This window comes from Mirounga leonina, unplaced genomic scaffold, assembly GCF_011800145.1.
Source record: "Mirounga leonina isolate KUSES-001 unplaced genomic scaffold, KU_Mleo_1.0 Mir_151, whole genome shotgun sequence".
Taxonomy (NCBI): domain Eukaryota; kingdom Metazoa; phylum Chordata; class Mammalia; order Carnivora; family Phocidae; genus Mirounga; species Mirounga leonina.
In genome coordinates this window covers 93,478,883-93,500,443 of record NW_023270377.1, presented here as the reverse complement: position 1 = coordinate 93,500,443, position 21,561 = coordinate 93,478,883, and the positions used below count along the sequence as shown (strand labels likewise).

Genomic DNA, 21,561 nt, shown 5'->3' with positions numbered 1-21,561 from the left:
CCCCCAAACAATGGACTCCTTCCGAGGTGGGAAGATCCCATGAGCGAGGCAGGAACAGCGTGGGTGGACGCTTCTGGATGAGGATGCATGCATATCTTGGTTTCAAACCTTTGGTCTCAGCCTTGTCCCACAGGTGGTATCTCTTGGAAAGCTTTCCAAAATACTAATGCCTGTGGGCCACACCTAGAGGGCCTGATTAAATCTGTGTGGGGTGTGACCTGAGCCTGGGGATCTGGCTCCCCCTCAAGCTTGATTCCTGCATTGCCTTCCCCCCTTGAGCGATTCCCTAGGCAAGAATGCCCTCCCCACGCCACATATCGCCATGCTCTCTCTCCTTTCCATCTTTTAAGCCAGTTCTGAAATCCCATTTCCCGGAGGAACTTCCAGTTCTGCTGTTAAGGCCGTGTGGTATTAAGGCAAGTCTCTTAACCCCTTTGAGCCTTATTTCCTCAACTCAGACAGACCTGGTTTACAGTTCTTCCGACACTGGAGAACCAGCCTCATGGTGTCCCCTCCCTGGGACACCAGCAAGAGCCAGACTGCAAGCCTCTCCTCAGCCATCTGAGTTTGGCTGCAAGTGTTAATAATTCCAGGCCTTCTATTCTCCCCCGAGTTCTAGAGATTAAAGCTGCTTCTTACAACTACTACCTCCTTGATTTACAACTACTACCTCCTTGATTTACAACTACTACCTCCTTGATACCTTAACACTGAGTAGGAGTAAGAAAACCTTTCTGGCAAAGAGTGACATGGAAATGATATTACACTTTGCACACTATGTGGTCTCTGTCGAGACTATTTAACTTTGTCATCATAGCCCAAAGCAGCCAGAAACAATATGCAAGCAAGTGAGCATGGCTGGGTTCCAATAAAACTTTATTAACAAAAACTGGCAGCCAACCAGATGTGGCCCACAGATTGTAGTTTGCACACTCCTACTTTATTCTCTTTTTACCCACTCAGTTACCTAGTTAACCACATTATACCTAGTTAAAAAATCTTTGTATTAAGTTCTTACTGTTCAAATAACTATTGTTATTTTTGGCTCCTAGTTGGACTCAGCCTGATACCACTTCTCGGATATATATACATATATATATACATATATATACATATATTTAAGTAGGGGGAAAATTTAAAGTGTTCTCTTCAACACTATTGGATTGTTTGAATTTTTCATAAGCGTATTATTTTTTTTGGAAAAATTACACCTAAAAATGTGTTCTCCTGGGGCGCCTGGGTGGCTCAGTTGGTTAAGCGACTGCCTTCGGCTCAGGTCATGATCCCGGAGTCCCGGGATCGAGTCCCACATCGGGCTCCCTGCTCGGCAGGGGGTCTGCTTCCCCCTCTGCCCTCTTCCCTCTTGTGCTCTCTGTCTCTCATTCTCTCTCTCTCTCTCTCTCAAATAAATAAATAAAATCTATAAAAAAAAATAAAAAAAATAAAAAAAATGTGTTCTCCTTTAATAAGTACTTAGTATTGCCTTTTGTCTGCTTTAGCAGGAGAGGGAGATTATTTATGTTCAATATTTCATTTCATTTAAATTTTCCCTCTGAGGTTGAAATCGTTGTATTCTCAGAAGTATCATTGCTTATTTATCCTTGTGACTTTTTGCTCAGATTCTGGCAAATTGTGTTTTAAATATATATATATTTAGGAGAACAGGTTAAAAAAAAAAAAAGGCACAGCTAACCCCAGGGTGGTTGCAAAAAACAAATTAGATACTAGATGGACAGAAAGCTTTGAGAAGTTAAAAGTGCTGTGCAGATATGAGGAGGTGGAAGTAATCACCAAACCTTTTCAGCCTTCCTAATAGCAGCTCTTAATGCACCTTAGGGAAATATTTAATCTACTTATTTTCTGGTGCTTAAGTGCTTTCTTGTATAAGCGGATATTCACCGTGTGTTCGTCCTAGTCACCTGCATTATGTATGCACAAGATGACAGGCAGAGGCCACGTCTCCACCCTCAGCAGGGCAGAGCCATGGGTCACTGAGCCCTTGGTAAGTGCCTTGGGACTGGAGATGGGGCCCCATCCTGCTTCTTTGTCCTTGACGCCTCCGAAGAGAATCTACTCACATGGAAGCAATGCATTTCAGTGTCATCGTTGCTAGAGAATACCTGGGGAAGGAGGAAATTTACATCACCCTAGAGCAGAGTTCTTGTCCAGGGTCTGTGTCCTTGGTTGGACACACACACACAAAAAATGAAGTTAAGCATTTCCTTCCGTTCTGAATATAGGCAACAGTGTTGGCCGTACCTATGACTTTAGTCCTGCCCTAACAGAAATCACAGGCATTTTCATATCATGTTACAATTATTGTATCTGGAAAAATATCCTATGCTCACGGTTACTTCAAAATCCATGGCGGTTATTAGACCCCCTGCTTTTTTATGTAAAGTGTAAGTAACAAAGCTCATATGTTACAATACTTCAAATTTGTTTCCTTTTTTATATTTTGATAATTAGATTTCATATATAATTGGTTTCCTTTGTAATTTTATATATTTCATTTTATGCATTTAAAGAAACCTATAGTCTTCACCAGACTGCCAAGAAGTACAGGGCACAGAGTAGGCTAAGAACCCTCACCCTAGGAAGATAGATACGTTCTCCGAAGATGTTTTATTTTATTTTTTTTCTCAGTATATACCTTCATCCTCACTGGGTGTGCTCTTTAACTCCCAAATCCTTATATGCACTCATCCCAACTTCAAATCCCTCACCTGACTCACCCGACTCAACTACACTGAGCGTTCACCTCAACAACATTGTCAGGGTGCTCAACAAAATGAGGGTCCCTCTAGCTAAAAAACTCACCTTCCTTTGAAGACAGTTGACAGATTATGGGGTTTTTCTTTCCCTTGAAGAATACCTTGGGGTCTTAGCTACTACATCATAGGCTTATTAAACTACTCTGCTCAAGAATAATTTTAATAAATTATTGAAGAAAATAAGACCTCAGACTCCAGGCTTTGAGGAAGTCTTTATTATTTACCCAAAAGCCTCAGACAGGAACAAATGAAGGAAAAACATGCAACACATTGTATAACACCCAGTTCCTTAACTGATCTTTCTAGGCGTACAATTTAAATCTATCAAAATGAACAATGGATTCTTTTAGGTCCATTAAATTAAGAAGCAAACCGATCATGGCAAAGTATGCCAACATGGCAATATAATCTCTGCTGTTCTTTTAAAACAGAGCCTGGGTTAGCGATTTCTAGACAGCCATTTGTAAAGCATACTCATAACTGACTTTTAAAACAGGTCACCTTATTTGTTCAGGACAACCAAAACTTAAGGTTTTTATTTGTTTCCCAAGGTCTAACCACCAGTGTGTGACATGCAGCTTTATTGTTGAGGGACGAAGTGAGAGAATAGATCTCTTCTGCAGAATGTCGTGTCTCCATCTTACTATACCAAGCTTACAGCGCTCTCTGTGAATGACACAGGAAAATGTCACACAGTAACTATCAAGTCAAGGAGTTGCAGGGCAGGGAGAGAACAGTTTTTCCTGACAAGCAGTAACAAGCTAAAACACAAGCAAAGACTGTTGAGAGTCATATGGGCCATAGGAAAACCCAAATGGGGCTCTGAACCCATAATACGAGACCTGAGATATTTGACCTGAATCGCTGTACACTTCACTGGGACTTCCTTACAATCCTGACTACCCCTACAGTGGATGCCAGAAAGCAATACCTCTTGACTTTGTCCTCATTCTTTTTTTTTTTTTTTTAAAGATTTTATTTATTTATTTGACAGAGAGAGAGAGACAGCAAGAGAGGGAACACAAGCAGGGGGAGTGGGAGAGGGAGAAGCAGGCTCTCTGCTGAGCAGGGAGCCGGACGTGGGGCTCGATCCCAGGACCCCAGGATCATGACCTGAGCCGAAGGCAGCCGCTTAACCGACTGAGCCACCCAGGCGCCCCAACTTTGTCCTCATTCTTGAAAGATATTTTCACTGGGTGCAGGATTCTAAGTTGACAGTTGTTTTCTTGAACCACATTGAGGATATGGTTTTCTGGCTTCCATGCTTGGTGTTTGGAAGTCAGGTGTCAGTCTAATAGCAACTCCTTTGGTGGTGGTCTGTCTTTCTCTCCGTCTACTTTTAAGATACTCTCTTTGCCATTAGTTTTCTATAGTTGTGGATTTCTTTTCTTTTCTTTGTAATCTTTCTTGGAGTTTCTGATACTCCTAAATCTGAGGATTTGGGCAATATTCTTTTTTTTTTTTTCCTTAAGAGAGAGAGTATGCCCACGTGAGTGGGGGGAGGGGCAGAGGGAGAGAGAGAATCCCAAGCAGACTCTGGCTGAGTATGGAGCCTGACTTGGGGCTTGATCTCACAACCCTGAGATCATGACCTGAGCCAAAGTCAAGAATCAGATGTTCAACCTACTGAGCCACCCAATAGCCCCTGGGCAATATTCTAAAAAATCAATAAATAAAAATCCCATAACATTGCCTCTGTCCCATTCTCACTCTCTTCTATTTCTGAAACTCCAATTCATGTGAGTTAGACCTTCTCACTCTATTCTCCTTGTCTCTTCATTGCTTTTTCATATTTTCCACCTCTCTGTCTCTCTGAGCTGCCATCCATAATTTTCCTCTCACTTAGATTTTGGCCTGAAAATTATATGCACCCTTGTCATCTCTTCAGTGCTTTCAAGAAGATTTTAAAACTGCATTTTGTACAGCATTTCTGGTAGTTTTCATTAGTATGGTTGCTTTGCACCCTTAGTCCACCACATTTCCAGAGGCTGATGTCTGTGGTTGGAATTTGATGACTTAGGCTATACTTACATGTTGGAAAATTTGTCCCATTAAATGGGAACCTGGTCTAGGTGATTTGTGGGGAACCTAAAATATATAAATATTTTTGACCACATGCATGTGTTTATTTCTGGGCTCTCTATTGTATTTCATTAATCTGCGTGCCTGTTTTTATGCCAGTACTCTACTGTTTTGATAATATACCTATAGCGTAGAGTTTGAGATCAGGGAGTGTGATGCCTCTAGCTTTGTTCCTCTTTCTCAAGATTGTTTAGTCTATTTTGGGTCTTTTATGGTCCATACAAATTTTAGGATTGTTTTTTCTATTTCTTTGAAAAATGCCATTTTTGAACATTCATCTGTTCAGATCTGTTCAGAATTGTTGATAGTGATTGCATTGAATCTACAGATGGCTTTGGGTAGTGTGGATATTTAACGATATTAATTCTTCCAATTGATGAACATGGAATATCTTTCTAATTATTTGTGTCTTCCTCAATTTCTTTTATCAATGTCTTATAGCTTTCAGTGTACAGGTCTCTGACCTCCTTGGTTAAATTTGTTCCTAAGTATTTCATTGTCTTTAATGCTATTGCAAATGAAATTGTTTTCTTTGTTTTTTCTATCAAATATTTTGTTGTTAGTATATAGAAATGCAACTGATTGCTGTATGTTGATTTTTCTAGCCTGAAACTTTACTGAATTCTTTTATTCTAACAGTCTGTGTGTGTGTGTGTGTGTGTGTGTGTAGTTTTTAAAATTATCTCTATATAAGATCATGTCATCTGCAAACACAAATAGTTTTACTTCTTCCCTTCCAGTTTGGATGCCTTTTATTTCTTCTTGCCTAATTGGGACCAGGCTAGGACATCTAAAGTTGAGTATGATGTTAGCTAAGGGCTTGTCATATAGGCCTTTATTATGTTTTATTACAGTCCTCTATACCCAATGTGTTGAAAACTTTTTTATCATGAAGTGGTGTTGAATTTTGTCAAACGCTTTTCTACATCTCCTGAGAGGATAATATGATTTTTATCCCTTATTCTATTAATATGTGGTATATCATATTTATTCATTTGCATATGTTAAACTACCTTTGTATCCCAAAGATAGATACTAACTGATCACGGTATATGATCCTTTTAAAGTGGAGTCAATGTAGCTTGCTAGAATTTTGTTCAGAATATTTGTTTCTATATCCATTAGGTATATTGGCCTATAATTTTCTTTTCTTGTAGTCCTTAATCTGGATTTGATATCAGGGTAATGCTGGCCTCATAAAATGAATATGGGAGTGTTCTGTCCTCTTTAATTTTTTGGATGAGTTTAAAAAGGATTTACATCAATTCTTCTTTAAAATTTGGTAGAATTCACCAGTGAAATCATCTGGTCCTGGGCTTTTGTTTGTTGGGAAATGTTTGACTCTTAATCCAAACTCCTTATTCATTATTCATCTGTTCAGATTTTCTATGTCTTCCTGACTCAGTCTTGTTAGGTTGTATGTTTCTAGGAATTTTTCCATTTATGCTAGGTTATCCAATCTCTGCTAGGTAATTTTTTGTATTTTTGTGGTGTCAGTTATAATGCTTCTTCTTTCATTTGTTTATTTGAGTCCTCTTTTTTTTTTTTTCTTGGTTAGTCTAGCTAAAGGTATAACAATTTTGTTTATCTTTTCTAAAACCAACTCTTAGTTTCATTGATTTTTTTCTATTTTCTAATTTCTGTTTTATTTATTTGTACTATAATCTTTATCATTTCCTTCCTCCTGCTAACTTTGGGTTTACCTTGCTCTTCTTCTTCCAGTTCCTTGAGATATAAAAATGTTATTTATTTGAAATATTTCTTTTTTCTTAATGTAGGCATTTATCACTATAGATGTTCTTATTAGAACTGCTTTTGGCTACATCCTGTAAGTTTCGGTATGCTGTATTTTCATTTTCCTTTGTCTGAGGATACTTTCTGATTTCCCTTTGATTTCTTCTTTGACCCATTGGTTATTCAGTAGTGTGTGGTTTAATTTCCACATATTTGTGAACTTTCCGGTTTTCCTCCTGCTGCTAATTCCTAGTTTCATACCATCGTGGTTGGAAAAATACTGGATATTATTTCAGTCTTTTTAAATTTGTTTAGGGTTTCTTCGTGGCCCAACATATGATCTATGCAGGCTAATATTCCATGTGTGTTTGAGAAGAATGTGTATTCTGGTGCTATTGGATGGAATGTTCTGTATGTCTGTTAGGTCCATTGGGTCTATAGTATAATTCAAGACCACTATTTCCTGAATAGTTTTCTGTCTGAATGATCAATGTCAACAGTAGATCATCGAAGTCCCCTATTACTAGTGTATTGCTATCTATTTTTTCTTTTACTTCTTTTAATATTTGCTTTAAATAGATGGTCCAATGTTGGGTGCAGATATGTTTACAATTGTTGTATCTTCTTGATGAATTGACCCCTTTACCTCTACATAGTGGCCTTCTTTGTCTCTTGTGATCAATTTTGACTAAAAGTTTATCTTATCTGATATAACTACTCCTGCTCTCTGTTGGTTACCATTTTCATGGAAGACCTTTTACCCATCTCTTCACTTTCAGCTTACATGTTTTGTTCAAACAAGCATGACTCTCTTGTAGGCAGCGTATTGTTGCATCTTGGTATTTTTATCCTTTTAGCTGTTGTCTTTTGACTGGAAAATTTAGTTTATTTAACTTAAAGTAATTATTGATGGGTGAGAACATACTATTGTCATTTTGCTCATTGTTTTCAGATTGTTTTTTATTCCCTTTCTCTCTTACTGTCTTCCTTTGTGATACATATTTTACAGAGGTATGCTTTATTCCTTCTTTATCTCTTTTAATCTACTATAGAACTTTTCTTTATGGTTACCATGAGACTTACATAAACATTAACAGTCTATTTTAAACTGACAACAACTTACCTTGAATTGCATCCAAAAACTCTAGACTTTTACTTTCCCTTCCTGCAACATGCTATGCTATTATTTCACACTTTACATATTTTTATACTGTGCACTCAATATCAACATATTGTACCTGTAATTATTTTTAATATTATCATTTTTTAACTTTTATACTAGAAACAAAGTGACTTACACACCACCATTACAGTATTAGGGTATTCTGAATTTGACTATATATTTACCTTGACCAATGAATTTTTTTACTTTTATGTGCTTTCATGTTGTTACTAGTGTCCTTTCATTTCAACCTGAAGAACTCCCTTTAGCATTTCTTGTAAGGCAGGTCTTGTGGTGATGAACTCCCTTAGCTTTTGTTCCTCTGCGAATATCTATTTCTCCTTCATTTCTCAGGGACAGTTTTTCCCAGTGCAGTATTCTTCATTGGCAGGGTTTTTGTTGCTTTTTTTTTTTTTCTTCCTTTCGGAACTTTGAATTTATCATCCCACTCCTTCCTGGCCTGCAGAGTTTCACAGAGAAATCCACTGATAACCTTATTGGGAGTGGGGATTCCCTTGCATATGATGAGTTGTTTTTCTCTTGCTGCTTTCAGAATTCTTGCTTGTCTTTGACTTTTAACATTATGATTATAATGGGTCTCATAGTAATCTTTGTGATGATCACGTTTGGGGTCCTTTGAACTTCTTGTACATGAATGTCCACATCTCTCCCAAGATTTGGGAAGTTTTCAGCTACTATTTCTTTAAATAAACCGTCTGCCCCCTTTTCTCGCTCTACTTCTTTTGGGACTCCCATGATATACATGTTTATTTGCTTGATGTGTCCTGTAATTTACATAGACCTTCTTTACTTTTTTTTTAATTCTTTTTTCTTTTCATTCCTCTAAGTGGTTATTTTCAAATGATCTGTATTTGAGTTCGCTGATTCTTTCTTCTCTATGATTATCTGGAGTCGAAACTCTTTACTGAACTTTTCAGTTCTGTTATTTTATTCTTCAGCTCTAGGATTTCTGTTTGGGTCTTTTGTATGGCTTCTATTTTCTTTACTGAACTTCTCATTTTCATATGCATTGTTTTTCTGATTTTGTTTAGTTGTCGGTCTGTGTTCTCTTGCATTTCATTCAGTTTCGTTAAGATAATTATTTTGAATTGCCAGGTAAACTATAGATCTCTACTTCTTTGGGGTCAGTTACTGAAGCTTTATTACTTTCACTTGGTGGTATTATATTTGGTGATTCTTTGTGATCCATGTAGCCTTGCATTGATGTCTGTACCTTTGAAGGAACAAACATGTCTTCCATTCTTTATAGACTGGTTTAATCAGGTAAAGACCTTCTCCTGTCTGTTCTCTGGGCTGATAGGATCACCTCTGGAATCGTAGTTGTGTGGGTTGGAGCCAGTTATACAGCTGTTGCTTGGTCTACATTGGAGTCCACAATAGGCCAGCTTGTTACCAGGGGCTCAAGTGGGCATGGATCCTATCTAGTCCCTGGATGGATGGCACTGTTTCCAGTACTTTGTTCAGTTCGTGGCTCTACTACAAGAATTTCCATGCAGGGTCCTCAGTCAGCAAGCCTATTACCATATGCATGGTGGGAATGGCTCCCATCAGATTCCTGGGAAGACTGCTGATTGACCACTGGATAGGTTCCTGGGTGAGCAGAATGGCCCTGTGCTATGGCAGGAAAGGCCTGGAACAAAGCCCTTGAGCTGTTTCAGATTCCACAGACATGATTCAGGTATGTGGACCCAGCTCCGTTTATAAAGGCAACAAAAATAAAAATAAACAAGTGGAACTACATCAAACTAAAAAGCTTCTGCACAGCAAAGGGAACCATTAATAAAAAGAAAGCAACCTTCCAAATGGGAGAAAATATTTGAAAATCATATGTCTCATAAGAGGTTAATATCCAAAATACATAAGGAACTTATACAAATCAATAGCGGAAAACTAAACAATATGATTTTTAAAAGGGCAGAAGATCTGAATAGATTTTTTTTTTCCCAAATAAGACACATAGATGGCCAACGAGTATATGAAAAGATGTTCAATATCACTAAGCATCAGAGAAATTCTAACCAAACCACAATGAGACATCACCTCACTCCTGTTGGAATGGCTATTATCAAGAAGCCAAGAGATAACAAGTGTTGGCAAGGATATGGAAAAAAGGAAACACTTGTGCACTATTGGTGGAAATGCAAATTGGTGCAGCCACTGTGGAGAACAGTATGGAGGTTCCTCAAAAAATTAATAATAGAACTACCATATGATTCAGCAATTTCACTTTGGGGTATTTATCTGAAAAAAGTAAAAACACTAACTTAAGAAGATATGTGCACCCTCAAGTTTATTGCAGCATTATTTACATTAGCCATGATATGGAAGCAACCTAAGTGTCCATCAGTGGATGAATGGATAAAGAAAATGTTATACACACACACACACACACACACAGGAATATTGTTCAGCCATAAAAAAGAAGGAAATCTTGCCATTTGCGATAACATTTGGGTGGACCTTGAGGGCTTTATGCTAAGCAAAATAAGTCAAACAGAGAAAGATAAATACCCTATGATCTCACTTATATGTGGAATCTAGGGGGAAAAAATACCAAGCTCATAAATACAGAGAACAGATTGATAGTCACTAGAGGCAAGGGGTGGAGGGTGGGAGAAATGGATGAAGGTGGTCAAAAGGTACAAATTTCCAATTATAAAATAAGTCATGGGGATATAATGTATATCATGGCGACTACAGTTAATAATACTGTATTGCATATTTGAAAGTTTCTAAGAGAGTAGATCTTAAAAGTTCTCATCACAAGAAAAAAATGTATGTATGGTAACAGATGTTAACTAGACTTACTGTGGTGATCATTTTACTATATATATAAATATTGAGTCCTTATGTTGTACACCTGAAACTAATACAAATTATGTGTCAATTATGTTTCAATTTAAAAAAAGCATAATAGAAAATATAACTGAGTTTAACCAGATAAAATACATTGTAAGATAAACAAATATTAGAAAAAAGTGACAGATACTACACTGTAAAATTTTACTCAGAACAAGATAAAGAACTACATATAAACAAAAAGCAGTTGTTTAACAGGAGATGTACAAAACCTATCAAGGAAAACTTGAAAACATTCCTGAAGGGCACAAGAACAAAAGATTGGAAACAAGTAGGGTCCAGCAGTAAGAGATCAGGCGAATAGATCATGGCAAAGCCATGCAAAAGAGTACTATACAGCTAAACAAAAAAGAATGTAGAGGCTCTCTATGTACAAAAATAAAAAAAGACCTACAAGTTGTACAGTAAGTGAAGAAAGCAAAGTATTTAACAGTGTCTTTATTATGCTACTTTTTTATGAGAGAAAGCAGGGAAATAAGAATAAATACTCATACTTGCTTATATTGCAAAAACAAACACTAGGACGATAAATGAAAAATTAATGTAAATAGTTGCCCTATGGGGAACTAGCTGGTTGGAGTGGCTGGAACACAGGTAAGCGGAAACATCTAGTGCATACTTTTTTGTGTTGTTTTGATTTGATTGAACCATGAAACCATATTACCTATTCAAACAAAATAAAATTTATCCAAAATGTTCAAGTGGAAACATTTCTCTAGATGCATATTTTTTTAGATTCTACTAAAGGTTTTACTAGCACCAATTCACAAAAGGTGCCATTTTTTATAATTGTAGCTAGCATAACACAATTACAATGCATTTCAACTGAAATCCCACATTATGTTACATTTGCATAAAGCAATTTCTCCTTTCTCTATGGAGAAAAACAACAAATCACATTTTTAATATTAGAGTAAAATGTTAAATTTCCCATTCTCATTATGTAATTGTTTTTTAACCACCTTCTGAAGTTTAAAGGGATATTATACAAACGTTTCTATATTAAAAAAAAAAGTTTTAGAAATACAAGATTCTAAAAGTCACAAGAGTCCTTAAAACAAACAAATACCTCCACATTCTTGCTGTTTCTAGAACCAGGACTTTTTATTCCTAGGCTTGTGTTTTCTTAGTAACAAGTTAAAAGTTTTTGAGCTTAAGACTATGATGGAAAATAGAATTCTTGTTTGTCAAGCAGTTTAATTCATAATTTTTAGTTTTAAACAAATAAATTCCCACATTTTTCCTGGCCATGAGAGCACACATTTTAATAAAATATTTAAGTAGAAGCACTTATAGCCTTATCAAGCTTCATATTTTCAATCAAGTATTTTTGAACTGTTTAGTTGGAAAGTGTTCCAAATTGTCAGTCATCCTTCAGACTCTGTCATTACGAAATAGCGTTTCAAAAAGCGTTTGAAAAGATTTTTCAAAAAAATCTGTTTTGCTGAATGATTGTATCTTTGGGGAATTTACTATGATCCAGTATGTTCCATTAACGATCAGTCATAGGAAACTGTGAGGCCTGACGGTCATTTGTCCCTCTTGTGGAGCTTGCAGGGCCTGTGTGTGACCATACTGATGGATATGCAGCACCTTGCCTGGCATCGTTCCACTTGTATTTCTTTCTAGAGGGCTTCACCCAACCCATGGAATTGTTCCAAAAGGAAATATTTATAGTAAGGCCAGAAAGAGAAGACTCACCATCACTAAGGAGGCCATACACACAAGCCCATCACTGACTTGTTTCCCAGTGCATCTGCTGGGGCTAGGGAACTGATCACAAAACTGTTCACTGGGGGTATTGGGCACAGATGATGCAGAGGAATGGGAGCTCAGAGACACGAAGAAATGAGGAATGTGGCAAGAGGGCAGGAGGAAATGTCTTTCTAGCAAACATAGCCAACAGTGACAGGAAGTAAAGTAAAAATAGGTAATGATTCTATGGGAATAAGGAAACTCAGCGTTTTCTAATCTATGTCTCAAGTCCTGAGATCATATGACCTGGATCTCCAAAGAGTTCTCTACTATTCTTTGTCAGTTTCACATAATCTTCCCTCAGTGGATGCTACAAGGTAACTCCCTTACCCTCTAGAGTAGGTGTCAGCAAATGTCTTTTCTAAAGAATCAGAGTGTAAATATTTTAGGCTTTGTGGGTCCTACTATCCCTGTTACAACTTTGCAACTCGCCAAAGACAATACAAAAACAACGGACATGGCTGTGTTCCAATAAAACTTTATGGACAATAAAATTTGAATTTCATATAGTTCTCACATTTAATGAAATAGCTGTCTTTTTTTTTTTTCTTTCAACCATTTAAAATGTAAAAACCATTCTTAGTTTGCAGGCCATACAAAAACAGGTGGCAGGCCAGATTTGACCAGTGGGCCAGAGTTTGCCAGCTGCTGTTAGCGGAAAACAACTAGAATGTATGTTGGAACCATCCTAGGCCATCCACTTACAATGTCATATGGGCTGACATCTCTGACTGCAGAACCACATATTCATTATGATAATTGGTGAGGCCTCAGACCATTTAAGGTCTTCATTGAAAAGTCTACCAAAGTCTTGCTTAATGTCATAATTTTTGTTCTCTGTCTCACCCAAAGCAATTCAAGCGTATGGATTTTGTGGTTAGAATTTAATGTTTAAATCTTTACATAAAAACTGGAAAACTTATCCCATATAATTGGAAACTTAATCTGGGTCTGTGTTGAGGAATGTGTTTTTAGAGCAAGGTCTTGACAAAGTAATAACGTCTGCTTCCCTCTAGGGTGATGGCTATCAGAGTGTGGCCACCAGGTCTACAGCATCAGCATCTGGGAACTTAGAAATGTAGATCCTTAGGGCCCACTTTGGACCTACTAAATGAAAAATTGAAGATGTGTCCCAGAAATCTGTGTTTTAACAAGCCCTTCAAGTAGTCCTCGTATATACTAAAGTTTGGAAACTACTCTCCCAGGGAAAATATTTGGACCCTCCAGAAAATAAACATATTAACACTAAGATTTCGGGTTACCACTTCGTAAGAGAAGGCTGATGTGTTTAATTTGCTGGTGGTTGCAAGGCCTCCAATTCCTGGTCAAGTCAGGATGGTTCTGGACCAACTTCCCTGCATTACAAGCAGAGAGCACACGTGATGACAAGGTGCTATACTGGATAATCCAGGCACACAGGTGGTCCCAATTTGTTCTTTTCCTTCTCCTTTCCCAGGTGTCCCCTCCAACTGATAGCATTGACTAGTAGACGGGACATGAAAGTTATGGGATGACTGTATGGGTGTAAACAGGTTGTAAACAGAGTAAAGGAGTCAAACTGCTATTTTCATGATAGACTTTTTCTAATCAGGGGCCCCATTCTTGAAGTCATATAGTTGTTTTATGGTTGGTAAGGGGCAAGAGGAAATAGACAGTCCTTAAGAAAAGCATCTTTAGTGGCCACAACAGCCCGAGCAATTTCCAGATTAATCTCATCTGTGTAAATGATGTACGATATTAGTCATGGTAGAAGAGTCAAAATGTATTGGGAATGAGAATATACTGGAGAGGAAAAATAATGCATTGGCCAGGTGAAACAACAGAGACCTGAGTTGGGATCCTGAGTTGGGAACGATGGGATGAACAGGGCTGACATATGCATTAAGGTGGGATAGGTTCTCAACAGAGCAGTAGACTCGTCTGCTCATTTTGAACACAGGTATTAAGGGATCAAAGTGGCCACATAGGAAATTTGACTTTGGTTTTAGCAGGAGGTGCTCTAAGCTGATTTCTCATCTCATTAACAAACACAAACAGATGGGACTTCTACAAGGGTCAAATCCAAGCTGGATGGTGCTTGTGTCTTAGTCATTGTTAGTTTTTGACTGAAGTTTGTCCAGATAGGAAGATCTGGTCCATATATACCATGTTCAAAGTGTAGAACATCACTATATTTAATTTACAAAGTAAGTCTCAGTTCAATATACATATAAGCCAAGGAGGAAGGAATGTTCCTTCATGAAGGGTTCAGGGATAGTTTGAAGTCATCTAGTGAGATGATGGCTGACTGCTTTCTTTTGGTTCTTATAGCAATAATCATCTCACCCGATAGTGGACAGCATAAACAAATGACAACGTTAAATAAGAAACCCAAGTGTAAGAAAACTGTGTATTTCTGTCTGTGACGGGATGAAGGATTGGCACGTGAAAGCAGGAGAAATTTTACTAGGAATGGTTGAAGCAAGCTGGAAGGATATCCTATGTTCTGTTTAAGTATAGGGCCAACATGTGGGAGTTGTAGACATCTCATAGGACATCAATTTTTCCAATGCCCTTGGTTTTAAAATAGTAGAATATAGTGGATGGGGTTTAGAGAAGAGTTAACTATATAGTGTGAGGTTATGACCCATTATTCTTGTAAGCTTTTAACTTGGAGGAACTTAAAATTTAGCTTCCTCCCTTTTGTTAGGTTTTAAATCTTATTGTGCTGTGCCCATGGATGGCTGCTTGAATGAATTCAATAGTCAGTCTTGGCTTCTTACTGAGGGCTGCATTTGGATTCTTTCAGAAACCTTGGGAAACTGTCCACAGACAAAATTTTAGAGAATGTCCCCCACAGGGCCTTCAATATTCTCCACCATGAAAAATTGCCTGTAGAATTTCTATTCAAGCATAAGACAAAGATAGGCAATTCCCATCCATAACGTTTGCCAGGGCCTGGGGTAAAAGTACAAACAGATATCTGCATACTATTTCTACAAATATTTAAATATTATAAACCGAAGTAGCAAACTATTAAATAAAAGATGTTCTATCATACTATCTAGAAAAAAACGTACTTCCATAATGACCTGGAAGCACGTATTCAAGTCAAAATTCTCAGACTCCTCAAAATTCCCTATCAAACTCGGGGACATGGAGAAAATCAGGCTCAGGTCTGGCCTTACTCTTCCCAGCCCTGCTCTGTTGCATAGTCCCAGGGACTTCTTCATACATAGAGACCCCAGCCATATAGCTAAGAACCCCCTTCTCCCCATATACTCATTGTGGGCCTAGGAGAGTGAATACTAACAGTATTCACAATCAAGAGCAAATCCAGGAGAGAGGACTGTGCAGGTTCCCGAAGCAGGCTTAGGTCCATTTGTGCAAGGAATTCTGGGGTTCCAGGTACCCAGAGCATGATCTAAAAGATGGTAGTGATAGAGGTGGTGTGGGCTTCTGGAAGACAACTAGGGTGACCAAACTGGATTTGTCTAGATCTGCCTTGCTTTTAGCTCTGAACGTCCCATGTTCTGGGAAACAGTTCATCAGGATGCTAAAAGTCCCACTTTTCAATCTTGTGCCAAAAGATTAAAGGAAAAGTACAAAATCCATAGGAGAGCCCTCGAAATAGAAGCTGAAAGTAACACTGTTTTTAGTCTCAAATGAATATGGTGTAGATTATCCATCTTCCATAATCGCTGTCACTGGTTCCGCCCCCGCAAAAAGAGGAAGACTTTCCTAAAGTTATTCTGTCTGACTTCTGTTTATACTCCACTAATTTTTGGATAATTATCTCTAATATAAAACTAGTGGGTATACTTTCCTCATGTCACGTATTAATTCTTTTCTATTCCAAGCTAGCCTATCACAGAACTGAGGAATTCTGGAGGAATCTAAAATTCTTCGGATTGGGGGACAAGGATGTGTGGCGGGTTGGCCTCAGGAAGAATCAACACTCACCCTTGTTGAGGCTCAAAGCTCCTGCCAGGAGAGTTTGAACCTTCTCTTCTGTAAGATCTGCTACATCAAAAATGCTTTCAAGCTTTGTGGTGAGTCTTTCCAGTTTCTTTCTAAGTTTTGGGAACATTGTAGCCATGGTTACTGCTTTAGACTCAGCCCAGGAGACACAGGATCCTGAGGGACAGGATAACAAAAGGATTTTGACAAAGGGGTTCTTAGGCTATAAATTAATCTATAGAATTATCAACATCGAATGAAATAACATTCATTCAGTGGTAGCCTCCGTATCTGTGTCATAGGCACCCAAGAAGGACTCTTACTCATTTATTGTGAAAAATAGAACTACCTAGTGTTTCTGAATGATCTATCCCAGCTGCTAACTCAGAAAAGGAAGGGGTGAGCCCTGGCACTTCCGCAGCCAACTTCCCCGACCCAGGGAACCCAAAGGGGGCTGGACGCATCAGAAGCACAGCTCTTGGCTGGATTTGCCAGCACTGTTACCAAGCAAACTTGGATAAACTCGCAGTAAGAGAAGCCAATAACTCAAGAGATGAGGGCTTGGAAAAGAAAAAGGGAGAAATTGATTTCAGGTCCTGGCAGTAGGGGGAGGTGGCAGTAACCCACCTCTCTGCCTGCTAGATGAACCCTACAGGTTTATAGAGAGGTTTGGGAGAGAACGCGTGGTTGTTGTGGGGTGTGGGGGGGTCAGTGTGTGTTCAGCTCACATTCGTGAGCCAGGAAGGGGACATGTGGGGAGTGGTCTCCTAGGCATTCCATTGCTGTCAGGGCTTTTCTGGCTTGGCAGTTGGAATATTTTGATCATTGCAAAACACCTTCATCCATGCCTCAAGAAAGTGCAGGGAAAAATGAGAACAATAGGTTTTAATCAGAGCATGAGTTAGGCAATCTTGTCTATTTCTGGTTTTAACTGTTGAGGTCTCCAGTTAAGTAAGAGGGCTTGCTGACACGAGGGCGAAAAGCTCAGTATTTTGTGTTCATTTTATCTGCATATTGTTCTCTAAGGGTCTTCTTCAGCTCTTATCAAGGTGCTGAGGCCAGGAAAGAGTCCCAGGGCCATACTCTGGTGGGGCTGTGGTGATAAGAGCTCAGGAAGGCTTTTTCGGGTAACTGAGGAGGCCTTTTTTTTTTTTTTTTTTTTTTTTGAGAGTTGAGTCAAGCTTTGCACACTTTCTAGGGTATTTGCATGGGAAGCACTCAAAAATCTTCTGTCTCATATAAGCTTCTCTTCCTGCTTTGACTCCATCTGCTCAAGATGAATATTCCACAGGTTTTCCCTATGTTACGGCCCATCAAAAGGAAAGCATGATTTCAAGTCCTCCCTTTCCATATTTTAACAAACTTTACAGACCAGGTAGTCTAGTGGCTTAGCATGAACTAAGCAGTTATGGGAATCTTTTTAAAAATCCTTGGACCCAGCCGTGCCCTATGTATGGTCAATCCATTTAGACCAGGGATGAAAGTGGGGCACGCAAATGTTTTATAGAGTTATTGGGGAGGAAAAATTTGTCTTTACCTTTCAAGGTATTTTTGGCTGGTCTAAGAATTAAACTGATATGAGACAGATTAACAGGAGAAAATGGAATTTAGTTATGTACTTACAAGGGCTCCTTAAGAATATGAGGCCCATGGGGGCACCTGGGTGGATCAGTCTGTTAAGTGTCTGCCTTCGGTTCAGGTCATGATCTCAGGGTCCTGGGATCGAGCCCCGCATCCGGCTCCCTGCTCGGTGGGGTGTCTGCTTCTCCCTCTCCCTCCGCCCCTCACACTACTTGTGCTCTCTCTCTTTCAAATAAATAAAATCTTAAAAAAAAAAAAAAGATTATGAGGCCCCACAGGCAGGCAGGCAATTGAGGCTTATGTGCCATCTGGAGCTAAGGAGAAGGGGTAGGGAACTGGGACTTCAGAGATAAGGAAGACAATTCATAGGAAGATGGAAAAGAGTAAATGTTTGTAAACATTGTAAACATAGTAAACAAATGTTTGCTGGGCCATCCAGAAACAATGGGACATAAAGAGGAATTTTAACAAAGTTGCTCCCTGTCTATCACCCCTAGTAGTTCATATTATAATGTAGTTACCTATGGTGGTGACTCCCTTCCTAGGGCAGATCCTCTATCTAAATTCTTTCAGGCAGTTAGGGGGAAGGTGAAAGATTCTTCCTTTTGTTTTGTAAAAATAATCAGGCTGAAATAATCCACCTGCCAAAGGGACACCTTTTGCTTCCTTACAAGTTCTTCCAGAAAAGATACCATAGGTAGAAATGGGTGACAAACAATAAAAACCAGGACAGCCTCAATTTCTGACCAGAATTGAAATGACCAGGCTTTCCAAACTGAAACTGTGTGGGACCCCGGGCAGTAAAGGGAAGTCAAGAGCAGGAATTGAAAGTCCGGCAGTGGGAGGCGACCGTGCCTGCCTTTGGTCCCCATGGTGCTGTCTCCTTCACTGGCCTCCAGGGTCACAAAGCTACAGAACCTGCTGACTACGTCAGTCAGATTGGAGGAGAAAAATACCAGTGCCTCATATTTTCGAGTAAATTCTGTCATTCCCTAAAATCAGCAAGCAGGGCAAACAAAGAAGGAGGAAGCACATTATTTCCCGAAAGCAAGTACTTCATTTCCCTGGTCTGTTACCATTTTAAAGCGGGGGTCAGCAAACCTTCTTTATAAAGGGCCAGAGAGTAAATACGTTTTAGGCTTTCCGGGCCATCTGGTCTCCATCGTGGCTACTTAACCTCGCTGTTGTAGTGGGAAAGCAGCATAGAATGAGTGGGCATGTGTTGCAACAAAACTCTGTGGACACTAAAACTTGAATTTCATATAATTTTCACATCAGGAAATATTCTTTTGATTTTTTTCAAAAGAATCAAAAAGTTTGAAAGCCATTGTCACTAAATTATATGCTTTAAAATGGTTAACATACTGCATGGAGCACTGGGTGTTATACGAAAACAATGGATCATAGATCACCACATCAAAAACCAATGATATATCGTATGGTGACTAACATAACATAATAAAATTAAAAAATAAAATAAAAATGCAAAAAAAATGGTTAATGTGGCTTTTTTAAGTTTTTATTTGTTTTATTTTTTTTTTTAAGATTTTATTTATTTATTTGTCAGAGAGAGCCAGCACAAGCAGGGGGAATGGCAGGGAAGAGGGAGAAGCAGACTTCCCGCTCAGCAAGGAGCTGAGGGATCAGGACCTGAGCCGAAGGCAGACGCTTAACGGACTGAGCCACCCAGGTGCCCTAAAATTTTTATTTTAATCACAACAAGTGCACTCTTTAATCCCTATTGTGTATCTCACCCATCCCCCACCCACCTCCCCTCTGGTAACTGTCAGTTTGTTCTCTAGAGTTAAGAATCTGTTTCTTGCTCTGTGTCTCCTCTTTTTGTCCCCTTTGCTCATTTGTTTCATTTCTTAAATTCCACATATGAATGAAATCATATGGTATTTGTCTTTCTCTGACTGACTTCTTTCACTTAGCATAATACCCTCTAGTTCCATCCATGGCATTACAAATGGCAAGACTGCATTCTTATTTATGACTGAATAATATTCCATGGTGTTTATATACCACAGTTTCTTTATCCATTCATCAATAGTGGACATTTGGGCTACTTACATATGTAGGCTATTGTAAATAATGTTGCTCTAAACGTAGGGGTGCACGTATCCCTTTGAATTAGTGTTTTTGTATTCTTTGGGTAAATACCAAGTAGCGTGATGGCTGAATCATAAGATAGTTCTATTTTTAACTTTTTGAGGAACATCCATATTGTTTCCCAGAAAGGCTGCACCAATTTGCACTTCCAGGTTAATGGTTCATTTTTATGCTACAAGAATTTCAGCTCAATAAAAAAAAAAAAAATTTAAGCCATTTTAGCTTATGTGCTATACAAAAATGGAGACTGGCCTGATTTTGCCCATGGGCTGTTATTTGTCGACTCCTGCCTTAAAGACAAAAACATTATTTTAGATACCTTTATGTGGAACTAGATTAATACTTAATACATTATTTTATTTAAGATCTACTAAGTAAGTTATGTGTGATAATATTTTTTAGAGATGCATACATTCATTAATCTTCCCAAGATTAGATCCCACAACCAGTCAATGACAATATAAGGATTTGAATCTTAGGTCTTATTTCTGCATAACTTTTCTTTATGAAAATTATAAAAGCTAACATATAGTGAGTGTTCAACATGTGCCTGGCACTTTAAAAGCATTAGATCAGTGCTTCTTAACCAGAGACACTTTTGCCCTCTGGGGGACATGTGGCAATGTCTGGAAACATTGTTGGTTGACACAGTGTGGGGAAAGGATGCTTACTTGCATGTCGCAGGTAGAGGCCAGGGACGCAAACATCCCACAATGTATAGAACAGCCCCTCACAACAAGGAAATGTCCATCATGCTAAGACTAGGAAACCCTACCTTAGATGTATTATCTGATTTGATCTTCAGAACAACAATAAGAGGTAAGTGTCATTATTATTCCCCATTGAACAGATGAAGAAACTGAGGTTTGGTGGAGCTAAGTAACCTGCCCAATGTCACCCAGGCAGCAAACTGAATTTAAACCCTGGCAAACTGGCTTCCCCATGCTATACTTCAGAGTCACTATGGAAGTTTGTAACTATGCATTAATTGGTGGGATTATTTTATTCCCCCCGAGACTAAATGAGGCTCAGACCATAGTCTTATCATTCTCTTCTTATCATTGTATCCCCAGCACCTAGCCAGGGACCAGCTCCATGGTAGATACTCAGTGAACGAACGAATGAATGAATGAATGAACATATACATTATACACAGGTGACTTCAGAATCTCTACTTTATCATCCCTGGAACTTTCCATTTTTCTCTCTTTCTCGACAGATAGGTAAGTAAAATAATAGGTAGGTAGGTAGGTAGATAGATTGATACATACATACATACATAGACAGATACATAGACAGAGATCCACATAAGTAGATTCTTCACAGAACTGAAAGTCATCCCTTTCCCTTCCAAAAACTCTTTTCCTCCAGTTTTGGAGAGAACTATTTATAAATCTTACTGCACACATTTCTTCTCCTTAAACACTGAGCTGAATAATTAAACTCAAACATTTACTTAGTGCTTTGAAACTCACAGAGGACTTTCTATCTATATGATCTTGTCTTCACAAGAACGCTGTAGCAGGTGTTCTACTATTATTA

At 38.6% G+C, this 21,561-nt stretch overlaps 1 long non-coding RNA gene across 1 annotated transcript in view; it reads left to right on the top strand.

Annotated features, from left to right (window-relative positions):
* The window catches only part of LOC118012514, a 162,215-nt gene extending 142,700 nt beyond the window's left edge, over positions 1–19,515 (top strand). The window contains exons 5-6 of the long non-coding RNA XR_004679731.1: positions 16,227–16,418; positions 19,479–19,515. This is a non-coding gene — a long non-coding RNA (uncharacterized LOC118012514). The remainder of the gene's footprint in view (positions 1–16,226; positions 16,419–19,478) is intronic.
* Positions 19,516–21,561: the final 2,046 nt, after the last annotated feature.